At 36.1% G+C, this 12,249-nt stretch overlaps 2 protein-coding genes across 5 annotated transcripts in view; one reads left to right on the top strand and one right to left on the bottom strand.

Annotated features, from left to right (window-relative positions):
- ccdc24 (coiled-coil domain containing 24) overlaps nt 1-3,911 on the top strand; it is a 38,773-nt gene extending 34,862 nt beyond the window's left edge. The window contains exon 11 of the mRNA XM_066691805.1: nt 3,192-3,911. The gene's annotated coding sequence lies outside the window, so the exon portion shown is untranslated. The remainder of the gene's footprint in view (nt 1-3,191) is intronic.
- slc6a9 (solute carrier family 6 member 9) overlaps nt 1-12,249 on the bottom strand; it is a 74,840-nt gene that overhangs the window by 11,622 nt on the left and 50,969 nt on the right. The window lies entirely within an intron of this gene.

Here is a 12,249-nt window from a genome sequence, read left to right as displayed (position 1 = left end):
TGCCTTCAAAACAGCATCAATTCTTCTAGGTTCACTTGCCCACAGTTTTTGAAGGAACTCGGCAGGTAGGTTGTGGATTTAGGCAGCCTCATTTGCTTCTCTCTCTTCGTGTAATCCCAGACAGACTCGATGATGTTGAGATCAGGGCTCTGTGGGGGCCATACCATCACTTCCAGGACTCCTTGTTCTTCTTTACACTGAAGATAGTTCTTAATGACTGTCGCTGTATGTTTGGGGTCATTGTCATGCTGCAGAATAAATGTGGGGCCAATCAGATGCCTCCCGGATGGTATTGCATGATGGATAAGTATCTGCCTTTACTTCTGACCAAATCCCCAACTACAAAATCCCTGACTGTGCGCAAGTGAACCTAGAAGAATTGATGCTGTTTTGAAGGCAAAGGGTGGTCACACCAAATATGGATTTGATGTAGATTTTTCTTCTGTTCACTCACTTTAAATTTATCAATTAACTAAATGCAATCTATTAACATGTCTATTTTTGAAAGCATTCTTACTTTATAGGCAGCTGTGGAAAAAATGCTGTAAAACTTGTGCACACTACTGTATAACCTCACACTCTTGCTTCTAGAATTAAATGAGGCTCCGGCCCTTCGGTGGGGAAGTCCGACACTGGCACCATCAGCTTTCTATTCCACTCAGCTACCAGAGATAAACAAGGGGCAGACTGTGCAGGCTCTGAAAAAATATAATCCAGTCATCTTCAGTTAAAAATATGATGTTCCCAATTTCAACAGCAGCCTTCATTGTTTTAGATGACAATAGGTGCATCAACTGTGTTTCTCCAACAAAAGCCACAGATTCTCCCAGTTAATGTGAATCGGACACCCTGCTGTCGATTTTCACACAAAACTCAAACCTCTGAAATCTCTGAGATGTAGCGCTGAGCAAGTAGCATTAATCTTGATCTTGTGTACAGCAGGAACCCATTTAACATGCATCAAGAACTCCCTGCTGAATTATTTCTGTTTAACAGCTTCAGCGGTTAGCTTCTTACTATTAAATGTTCAATATTACCACATTCCCAGGGCAGTTATTTCCAGATACAATATATATCACCTCTGCTGTAATGGGTTCAAAACTGAGTTGTGGTCGAAAGACTCTGCAACAGCACCTCACTGAAGAGGAGTAGAAGTATTTTATTTTTAGATGAGGAATGACAAGACAAAATGTATCCATTTCTGGATACTAAACAAAGATAACATAGTAGGCTAAGCAAACAAGAGCCTTAAATAGGTGTTTGTTTGCTGCTGCTCTAATGAAGATGCAAAAACAATCAGAGCACTGTGTACAAAAAGATAAAGGATGTATTGTCATGAAATTAGATAACTGCAAAAAGGAAAAGAACCAAAGATCAAAGTGGGGGTGATCAACTAACATCAACATTTGCAAAATCAGCAGTAACCCAAAACAAAAGGAACCAAAATAAAAATCACAAGAAAACAACAGTGATGGGAAATACAGTACGAGCCCTGCATGTCCATTACAGGGAGTAAAAATGTATCACAAATTAGAAATAAGCACAATAAGCTTCTTTTAATTGAATTTGCTTTTCCTTCTTGCTGATATCAGATGGACTTTGACCTTTACAGTAACCCCAGGAAATGACAGATTACAGAACTCAGTTGTCTCAGAGTGAGGGATCATTTCATGCTCTAAAAATGCAATGTTTCATAGATTTGGTTTTAAATACAAATATATAATATACTGCAATCACAGTAAATATAAATGACCATGGCACTACATTATTATTATGATTATTATTATTATTGAGCAGACACCTTTATCCAAAGAGAGACAAAATGCCTTAACAATAACTTACACAAAAGTGTTAAATATTACAAGGGTGGTAAATGTACACATTACAGTGAATACAATCAGGGTATAAAAGCAGATTAGAATGGCCTATAGGTGTAATCTAAAGAGATGGGTTTTAGGGAGTAATACATAACATTGTTACTTCAATAAAAATACCATACTTTTGTGGATTATAGTTTATAAAAAAATATATAAAGATTCCAGCTATGAGGTACATTCGGCATCAGAGGCTGCCTGCAATTTCAGAAAATAAAGAATTAAGAAAATCACTGTAACTGCAGTTTGCCATGGCATTTGCATTTGTTCGGCTAAGTAGCGTAAGTGTCAGATCCAGGTCCCCATGAGTGCGCCATGCACATGGGTATCCATGTGAAATACTGCGTCTGGTGCATCAAACATCGGAACTATTTCTGTTGTGCGCCATATGAGGCTTCGAGGTCCCAAGGCCATTGCTCTGAGCAGGAAACAAATACACTCGTACAAGAGCCATGTTTCATAGAAGCATCAGTACAACTCTGCAAAATATTTGATTCATAATTTATATATTTTTAAAAATCCTGTTGGAGTTTGGGATCTAAAGATACCCTATAATTGAATATATGGAAGAAAATGTATATTTTGCAACTCATGTAAAACAATAGCAGATAATGTTTTCCACAGAAAGATCTGCAGTTATTTGAAGTACATTATCACACATTACATTCTGAAACAATAACAGATGTTTCGAGAATACTGTCAACATCGTTTCTGATATTACGCCAGCCCCAAAACCTGGGAGCTTTATGTACAATATGTAGAAATGGAGAGATACCAAGCAACAATAAAATGCACATACCCTGCTTCTCACACTGTTCCTATGACATCAAGTAGCACTTTAAATATACATCAGTTAATCTGTGAGACAGAAGATTTGAAGATTCAAAATGTTTCCCTCTACAATATTAAAATGTTACAGAAATTGTAAATATATTTACATATCCCTTCCAACAGAAAGACAAAAGTATTGTTAACACTTGATATTTCTGAAATGTATATCTTATATAAAAAAAAAAAAGTTAATTCTGCTCAGATGCCTGACATGAACTGTAAGACATCAATCTTTTGCAGAATTATTTTGCTGTGTTTTTGATGATGCACAGATATTTCTCCATTAGCATGCATTGAGTAGGTTTGTCTGGTAGTACAGCACAACAAGCAACCAAAGTCCCTCTCATAAGGACGGTTGATCTGATTACATATTTACTTATTGAATCCATAGAAGTATCTAAGTATCTATCGATGCAAGTTATCAGACTATCTTAAAATGGGGGGGGAATCCAATAATTTGCTGTAATTGTGTTTGTTTACACCCAGGATGATTGTGCTGGCTCCATCAATGTAACCCCAATGCCAGGAGAGCGATTCCCAGCGGAGGAAGGCCCACAAGCAGAAGTTGCTGAGGCAGCTCTGATGAGGAATTGATGGCACAATAATCCTTTTTCCCCACTTTAAGACTCTTATAAATCTGGAGGGCACACATATGCTCACCACGTTTATCAGAATCAGTTCACAGCTGAGTGGTGAATTCATAATGACAGCCCAGAGGCATGCCAATGCAACACATGGCTTCATCAAATAATTAAATGTAAACTTACACACTTATGATACACTTCTACCACTGTAAGGACATTGTATATTTCTCTAGCAAGTGAGCAGTCTTTACTTACTGACCCATTACTTTATTTTTCCCTTTGCATCACCCCCATTCATAAATTATGTACCATTTAATAAGCTGAAGGGAAAAAAAGATACTTCAGCTTCAAATGTAAATAGATTTCTCTCTCTCACACACAAACACTACAAAACAAAATACACACAAAGAGATTAAATCAAGAGTAATTCTACCCATTGTAAATTACAGCTATAATGTCACAATACTTGATTAAATACTAACCAAGATTTCATAAACCATTTTAAAGCAATGATGACAGCATGGTTAAGCACTAGAGTTTAGCTGTACCAACATCAACATGTGTGCCAATCTTGTGTGTGATTTCACTGTACAAGTATGGAGATATGTGAGGTAAATATAAAATAAATTGGGAAATAAAAAAATAAAATGTCAAGATTTGAAATTCAATTTTACAGTTATTATTTTCACAGCTATATTTAACAAGACCTCTTCTCAGTACTCTTGTTGGACGGATACTAGGCAGCCGTAAAACAGTGTTATATAACAGAATTTGGAGCATTTTATTATACTCACCGAAGCCCTTTCTAACGAATCAGCATTAAAACGTTTTAGGGAGGTAAATATGGTGTTTAAGACCTATTTCCTTTTCTCCCTGTACTCCCATGCCCAGGTGTACTCGCATTCAGTTTTCGCTTCATAAACTCTCCTCACTGGATGCTAAACAGTCCAATACGTATAACGTATGCCAAGCTGGGCCCATCTGGCTTTTATATAAGCTCACCACATGCTCCCCAGGTCTCTGTGGGTGCCGTTCCAAATCAGTGGTCTCCAACCTCCTCAGAGCTGCGGGCCACGGCTAACCCCGATCTTCCCTCATTACCCAGGTGCGCTTTCACAGTTTCGAAAATAAAGTTAAGAGTACAGGCCACCTGCCACGTGGGTCAACAAGTGCAGCAAAATCATATTAACCCTCGTTTTCACAGCCAAAAATGAAATCCCCAGCTCAATGCGGAAAATGATGCACTGCGGTAATACTTCCTTGAGGTTGCAGATCTTAAATAGCAATTCTGTGGTCTAGAAATAGGTTCTCTTAAGTTATTTTCTGCAATAAATCAATTAAATCAATAAACATTCATTTTATTTAATTGAACATACCATTAAGCCTTGTAAAATGAACAAAAAACATGGTTTTCAATTGACTAAGTAACCATATTTCAGATACTTTGCTCTCTCATCCTCACAGCTGGTTCGCAGCGTGTTAAAACAGGTGTAATTAGGAATCTACGTTCCAGACATGCATGCTAAGAATGGGATACATTTGACAGATCAAATATTGGCTCAGGCGGTAAGTGGTCAAAATATGAAAACAAGACTGCTGACCCTCTTTCATTAAAAAAAACATTATAAAAAAGGGCTTATTTTAAGATTGATAATTCTGAACTCTAATGTTTTATTATTTAAAATATGTTGGGAATTGTATAAGTGGTTGTAGCAGTCTCTAAATGAAAGAAAAAGTATAACAAACATTACAATACAAATGAACACATTATTCCTAACAGGAAAGCATTGTGAATCCGTAATGTTTAAAACCAATGTTTATGTTTAAAACTGCAGCCTCATTCTTTAACCCTCTTTAACTCCTCAAAAGAGAGGAATTAATGATAAGTACTGATGATAGGTCTCAGACACTATTTGTAATAGAGCCTTTTAATTCACTCAACTATGAAACAGAAAAGTCCATCATTCCTCAAGCACTATGCTCTCCATCCAGTCTGATGGACAAGTATATAGTAATATTGCCTTATAGCTTCTGTGGCCTTTTCAGTCATAAAACAACAACCCTACACCTAAATTCTTCCAGACATCAATGTAGATAATTCAGATTGAAGGTAACAAATCATGAGATATGAAAATCATACGAGAGGGAGAGAGACAAGTATTTCCTCCTCATCACTTGTTCTATGAGCACCTAAACTGAAAACCTCGTCGAGAGCCCAAGGCTGGGTGGAAACTGGAATCGGGCATGTTGCAGGACGCCGTGCTTTCGAAACAAGCATGCAAAACTCACAATGCATTAGGGCTCTTGCCTGTACACAGTAATATACCCCAACACAAGAATTCAATCAGCCTGTGACTTTTAAGGTAGAATAGATGTGCTTCTGAGCCAGTGATACGCAGAGTCCTGAGTATATGAAGTTGTGCTTTTTGTGTTATTAATCAGCACAATTTTTTGCAAGCGCATCCCTCTGGCATAAAAAGTGAGCGCAGACCTCAGGATTACAGAGGAAAATGCTGTTGGGCATGTTCTGCCCAGCTGAGTTTGTGATGAGCTAAGGTTGCGGAGGATAAAAGAGCAGGCCCCAGAAGAATATCAGTTATTAACGGTAAACAAATTGCTTTAAGAGAAACCTCACCGAATTTCATTCCAAAGATGTCATCTTATAAAACCTTTACATATAAATAAATAAGACGTCCATTTATTAAATACAAACTACAGAATGGGGAAGTAATGAACAATGCAAAATGACCAGAGATAAGCATTTTTTAAGCTAAATATTAATTATGCATTATTTACTTATTTATTAAATATTCAAAATATTTCAAGTAACTATGAGGGCACATAGTAGAATGCAATACCCTGATAATGAAAACAAAAAACATGAATAATTCATTTTCAAATTGTGAACTGAAATGGTACCAAGGTTTTAAGAAAGCCTGATGTTAATTAAATTAGACATTTTACCTCAGGTAAACAAAAGTAATATTCAGAGAAACAGGACAGTTTCACTATCAAAGACAGCCACCTTCAATAATAAAAATGAAATAGGGTTTAATGGCAAATTATCTAAGGACTGTTGTGGGTTTTTCTTTTTTATTATTATTCTTAATATTAATTTGTGTCTCTTTAGTAGGGCCCTGTATTTTGCATTACTTGAATTATAAAATTGTTTCAGTCATGTAAGATGCAGTGATTGCTCTAGTCTTGTTCTCAGTTTTCTTTTTCAATCAGTATCCATGAAAAATAATTAAACCAATTCAATGCAGTGGGTCCCAAATCACCCCACGAACAGTGAAGCAGCTCCAGCCATCTCTCCATCTGCACAGCTGCACAAGTGTGAGCAGAGCATGGGTGTTTCACACTTGTGCTCATATGGAAATGGCAGCTGCTTGAACAGATATATATTTGTCAAGAAAGTAAGCTGTTTTTTGGATCTACATTTTCTTTCCTGTGTGGTGAATATTTTGAAATAAATATAACCAATACCCAGGGTGAAAAACATTCCAGAATGGCAAATAATTATAACATTAATAAAATCATAATTCTAACATGTACTGTAGTACAGAGATATTAACATTGCATAATAATGTGTTATTTCACTGTTTTAATCAAAAATTCATAGCTCTCCTTTGTACAGCCAATCAGCACATGAATAATACTATGGTGTGCAGATTTAGGAATCTACTCTCTACATTCTACAATCTACATTCAGAGAGGCACATACAATCTCTGCCAAACTTTCCGAGCTGCCTTATAGGACAACCTGTCATGTTTGGACGTGTTTTTTTTTGTGTGCAATAGCTGCTAGCAGGTTTGATAGAAACATCTTGAATGTGGAGAGTTCAACACCACCCATGCCCTCTGGGCTACTGGGAAGTAGGTATTCACTCTCAGCCTGGCAGGTTTAAGATGTATCCTATGAAAGAATGTGTTTGCTGGCTCCTTCGGGCCACCCAACACCCATCAGAGCTGACACCCAGCTGGGAGCAGCTCCGGAGGACTGAGCACATAACTCAAGCGAACACCAGTCACTACAATATGAAGGACAATATCTGCATTTCAGCATCCAACTGACCAATCAGATCTCTCCAAATGTAACACTGTCCATCTGTCCTTTTGAACGTAAGAGTATATTATGACATTTAATTAAATCAAGAATAAGTAAATTAGTAAGTACGTAAATAAATTCGATACATTCGATATTCGATACATTTTTCTTGCTTATCCATATTCAAAACCCCTCTGAAATCTGAAACTGTGTGACAGATGCACACACGTCAATGACAAACCCTGATTTATTAATTGTTTTGGCACAAGCCTCACCTCAAAATATAGCCTGCTCTCAACTTAACACATATAACTATGCTGTATATAACTATACAGTATTTTTATAATAATAATAATAATAATAATAATGATGACCATGAATGTTATTTATTTATTAGCAGGCAACTTACAAAATCCTTATGACTATGCGTGTAATTCTATGACCTTTATGATGATTATTTAAAGTTCTGTTGTTTAGATCAGGCGATTTATTTATTTATTTATTTTTTTACTAAATACAGGTCAAGAAGCATCCATATATAATTGATCAACTAAGTAAAACAAATCAATATCTTTGCAGTTTCATGCTCTAACTTACCTGTGCATTTTCCATATTATCCATTGATTCACCAGTTTGCTTAATGTCTACCCTTGTCTATCCAGATTTAACCTCACAATTTCACAAACACATTCACAAAACAGAAGACTGTCCTGCCTCTTTCATTGATTGGTGAAGGGTAAAGGTCAGGGCTGAAGGACTAGGGTAGATTTGACTGCGGGTGGTCCAACTACTCCCGATTTACACTACCAAAAGCACAGTATACACACTGACATGTTTTTATAAATAATTCAGTTCATGTAGTCATAAATAAAGTTGTTTAACATAAATCAGGCTGTATTTTGGGGAGCAATCAATGTTATCATGCAGAATGCATAGGGATTATGATTACCTTTAAATACATTTGTAAATGCAATGAAAATTAATCTGTGTATAACAACCTCACAATACTCATCATGGAGACAATTTATTAGTAGAATGAGGATAGTTTCAACAGCTCCAAGGCATTCATTTGGTATTGAGATTAGGATTTAGTATCTAAATAATCAAATCAGTGTTGGTAGATCCAAGTAGATGAATGACACAAACTTCTAATGGAGAGGCAAATTTGAAATCAAAAAACTATTATAATGTTGCATTTTGAAGAGCTATCAATACATCTGGGAAATCTGCATACAGACACATCTGTCAAACTTCGGCAACTGTTCTGATCCACACTGTAAAAAACATCAATAAAGAAATGAATAAACGTAACTGTCATTTTGGATTTGCGCATCTTTCCGGGCCTAGAACCAACCATGCTGTTCGTTTAACCAGAACATTCAATTAGCACTGAGCAGGGCAGGGCGCCGTGTGACGCAGAGAGATTCGCCCGCAGAACTCGGAGGCAATGCAATCTGTTCAACAACTCGTGCCCCTTCAACACCACTTCCCTATCTTTTCAAACACAAACACAAAGTAGCAAGCTGGGCTTGATTATAATTAATATATAATAGATTGCACATTATAACAATTAGTACAGCGCCAGTGTGCCAAGATCTAATAGAGATCTTTTTGTGTTTGGGACTAGTCTCGTCTCATGGCTGCCCATGCCCAGTAATGAGGCAGCCAATACACAATAGAGTAGGGTTTTATATTAGAGTACTCTGCGGCCTTGCTTGGAACAGCTAATGTGTGCGTTTATTGATATTTGTTTTCATGACTAAAAAAGTACTTGTGGGGAAATGTTCAAATATTTATTTACAGATTGTTTTCGGTATAGTTTTTTTACAGATGTAAAACTGATCGACAGTTCTATGGCATAACACTGAAATGACAATACAAACAGACCATGAATTAAAGAATAATGACTATATTTAATACAATTAATTAATTTATATTTTATCCTTTCATGTCCTGTGGATTTTATTATATTTTTTATTGTTATATTTAAATACTAACATAAATATATTCTGTATGTTAGTCTTAAAAGCTATTCCTTACATTTCAATTTATTATACAATTAGGTAGTGCACAAAATAAAATAGAGGTTTTGATTAAATCGGTTTATGTATCCATCCTCATATTTCCATATATGTTGGTAAAGAAAATGACACAAAATAATATGATTAAAACAAGCCAAACAAGTTGCCAAATGCATGTAACATAGTGTTATCATTTAAAGCAGAGTAACACCAAGTGAAATACTAAGAGTTTAGACCTTACTTAATTTGACCTACTTCAGCTTACATCAAAAGCTGGAGGGCAACTTTCAAAAAATACAAGCAGCATGCAATCTTTTTGACATTTCTAGAAATGTTGGCCATTCCATGGAACCGAAAATGTGAGCTATGATTTGAGTGAAAGAAAATCTTCAAAGTTGGTTAATGTCAGGATATGACAGCACTGGAAAACCAGGAGGTTTATTATTACAATAAAGCAAAATAAGGACAAAACAGATGATACTACAACATCATAATATAAAATCAGCATCAGAGAATCCTCCATATATTAAACAAGTAACCAATACATGTAACATACAACTGTTGTTCCTCGTTTTAAAATTCCATTGAAAATGATTCTGACTAAATCTATAAATTTAGGTGAGAAACATGTTTAAAATGCTCCACAAACATAAATGATGGGTATCTTACAAGCATCATTTCAATGCGATTGGCACACTGCAGTAAGTTTACAGGCATCACATTATCTTTCAGCCTAGACCCAATATATTCCAATTTAACTCCAAGCACAACTCAATCAGTAGATAACAACCAATAAAAGTTGTATTGGGGGGGATAAATAAGTAAACAAATAAACTGCACTCCCTGTCCTGCAGGCACTGCATCATTAGAATAACACTGGTTTCTGGCATCAAACATTTTCATATTACTATTTAATCCTTCCATTTTCTATTGGATGCCAATAAGCCTCCAGTTAACTGCATAGCATCCTTCAGATCACCCTGTGCAAAGTAAACCTTCCTCCATGGAGCTCAATGCAAGTATCAAACATCAATTACTGCACCCAAGATTAATCCATCAGTTTAAAAATTCCCTAAAGAGACTGTATATTTTACTAAAATTTATAAAGACGAATAATGTTATATATCATCTTCATCAGCCTATATCGACCCATACACATACTACACAATGCACACTAGCAGTGCTCACTTATGGCTATGAAACATGCCCTCTAAATACAAAAATGAAAAACTACATGAAAAGATGTATACTTGAAATAACAAGAAGAGATGGGAAAATGAATAAAAGGATGCAAGAACAAACAGTAGCCTATGTGACATCATTGCGTAGAAAAAGTGTAAACATCTTGGGGAGGCCTTGGCAGTGGATCAATAATGGCTGATGGTGATATTATATATACACAGAAATACATACACGTGTTAAGCGTTTTATTATAGAATAATACAGATTAGAATATTAAACGTTCTCTCCCTTATATGTGCCACGGCATCATAACTGGCATCATCTATAAAGTCATCGAGGATTAGCATTCCCTTTGTGCGCCTGTATTATGACATGCTGCTTCTATAGCAGGGGACATTAATTGCTAAGCCTAATTGGTGTGTTAAAATTGACTTTAGTTATAAAACTGCCACCAGTGGCTCCATTTACAGCTCTCTGGGGCCTCCAGGGTAAGGTTGCATACAATGGTTAAAAGAAATGTAACTACACAATACTATTAAAAGTGTCAGTCCATAAAATGCTAAATTCCTCGTAAAGTCGGTAAAGTGATTTTATTATCCATGGTGGTGGTCCTGATATGTGGAGAATGAAGTTTTATCTGCACTATACATATAAATAGCTGGTCCTGTGAAGACAACTTTGCATCATCTGAGAATGAAAGGACATGACCTTGGAGAAGATATTAACCAGAATTTCCATGCTGTTTATTGCTTCGTTTTACACGAAAAACAGACATGCTCTCCAATGGCCTACTGAATGCCGATAAACAAAAGCCTTCTAACAGTGCTGCAAGTGAGAATTTAGGCTGGTGTTAATCAAAAGCCACCTTTAAAACAGTAGGGAGTCCAAAATAATAACATCCGCCAAAAGGAGTATCTGCACACACCTCTGTATACAAAAATACATCTTCTATGGTAAGAGGCTGATTTTTATGATTTTGTTTTGGTTATGTATAACCTATAGTATAACTGAGCAAATGATACCACCGATGAGGTTGGTCAACTCCTAACAGGCAATGGAAAGATGCAAGAGTATTTTCAACATGCTAGCACAATATGTAAAAGTAATGTAACCACTGGCAATGAGTCACACAGCTAATGCCCTGTGCCAACAAACCCAACAGCACTTTCTGAAGCAGATGAATGCCCCACAGCACCCATATGTTTCAGTACTGCACCCATATCCTTTACCCCTAGAAATGCCCATTTACATAAAGTTCAGATGAAAAACAGATTGGCTTACCTGGGCTTCACAAAGCCTCATAAAAGAATCCTAATCTTATTGACCCATAATTATTGAATCCCATTGACCCATAATGAATGAATCTTGGATGAAACTGAACCACCATCACAGAGATGTAATACAATTGAATCCATCTCAAAGCAATTAGCTCAGCTTCATGAATATATGGGAGCACATTTCCCACTCTATATACATTTATTCAATACACCTCCCATCCAAAAAACATAAAATGAACTAAGACATCAAAAACAAAAAAATAGGGGTTTGGGTCCTAAAAATCCCAAATCATACACCTATGTTGTGTAGTACTTAGCAGAACAGTAACTGAATGGTAATGTAAAAAGCTTGCATATAAACTTTTGCATCTTTTTAATTACAGCAGTACAGAACGATATGACTTTTGAAATGAGTTTAAAGAAAAATGTCTA

The sequence above is a fragment of the Amia ocellicauda genome, chromosome 19 (assembly GCF_036373705.1).
Source record: "Amia ocellicauda isolate fAmiCal2 chromosome 19, fAmiCal2.hap1, whole genome shotgun sequence".
Taxonomy (NCBI): domain Eukaryota; kingdom Metazoa; phylum Chordata; class Actinopteri; order Amiiformes; family Amiidae; genus Amia; species Amia ocellicauda.
This window is presented reverse-complemented; position numbering and strand designations above follow the sequence as displayed.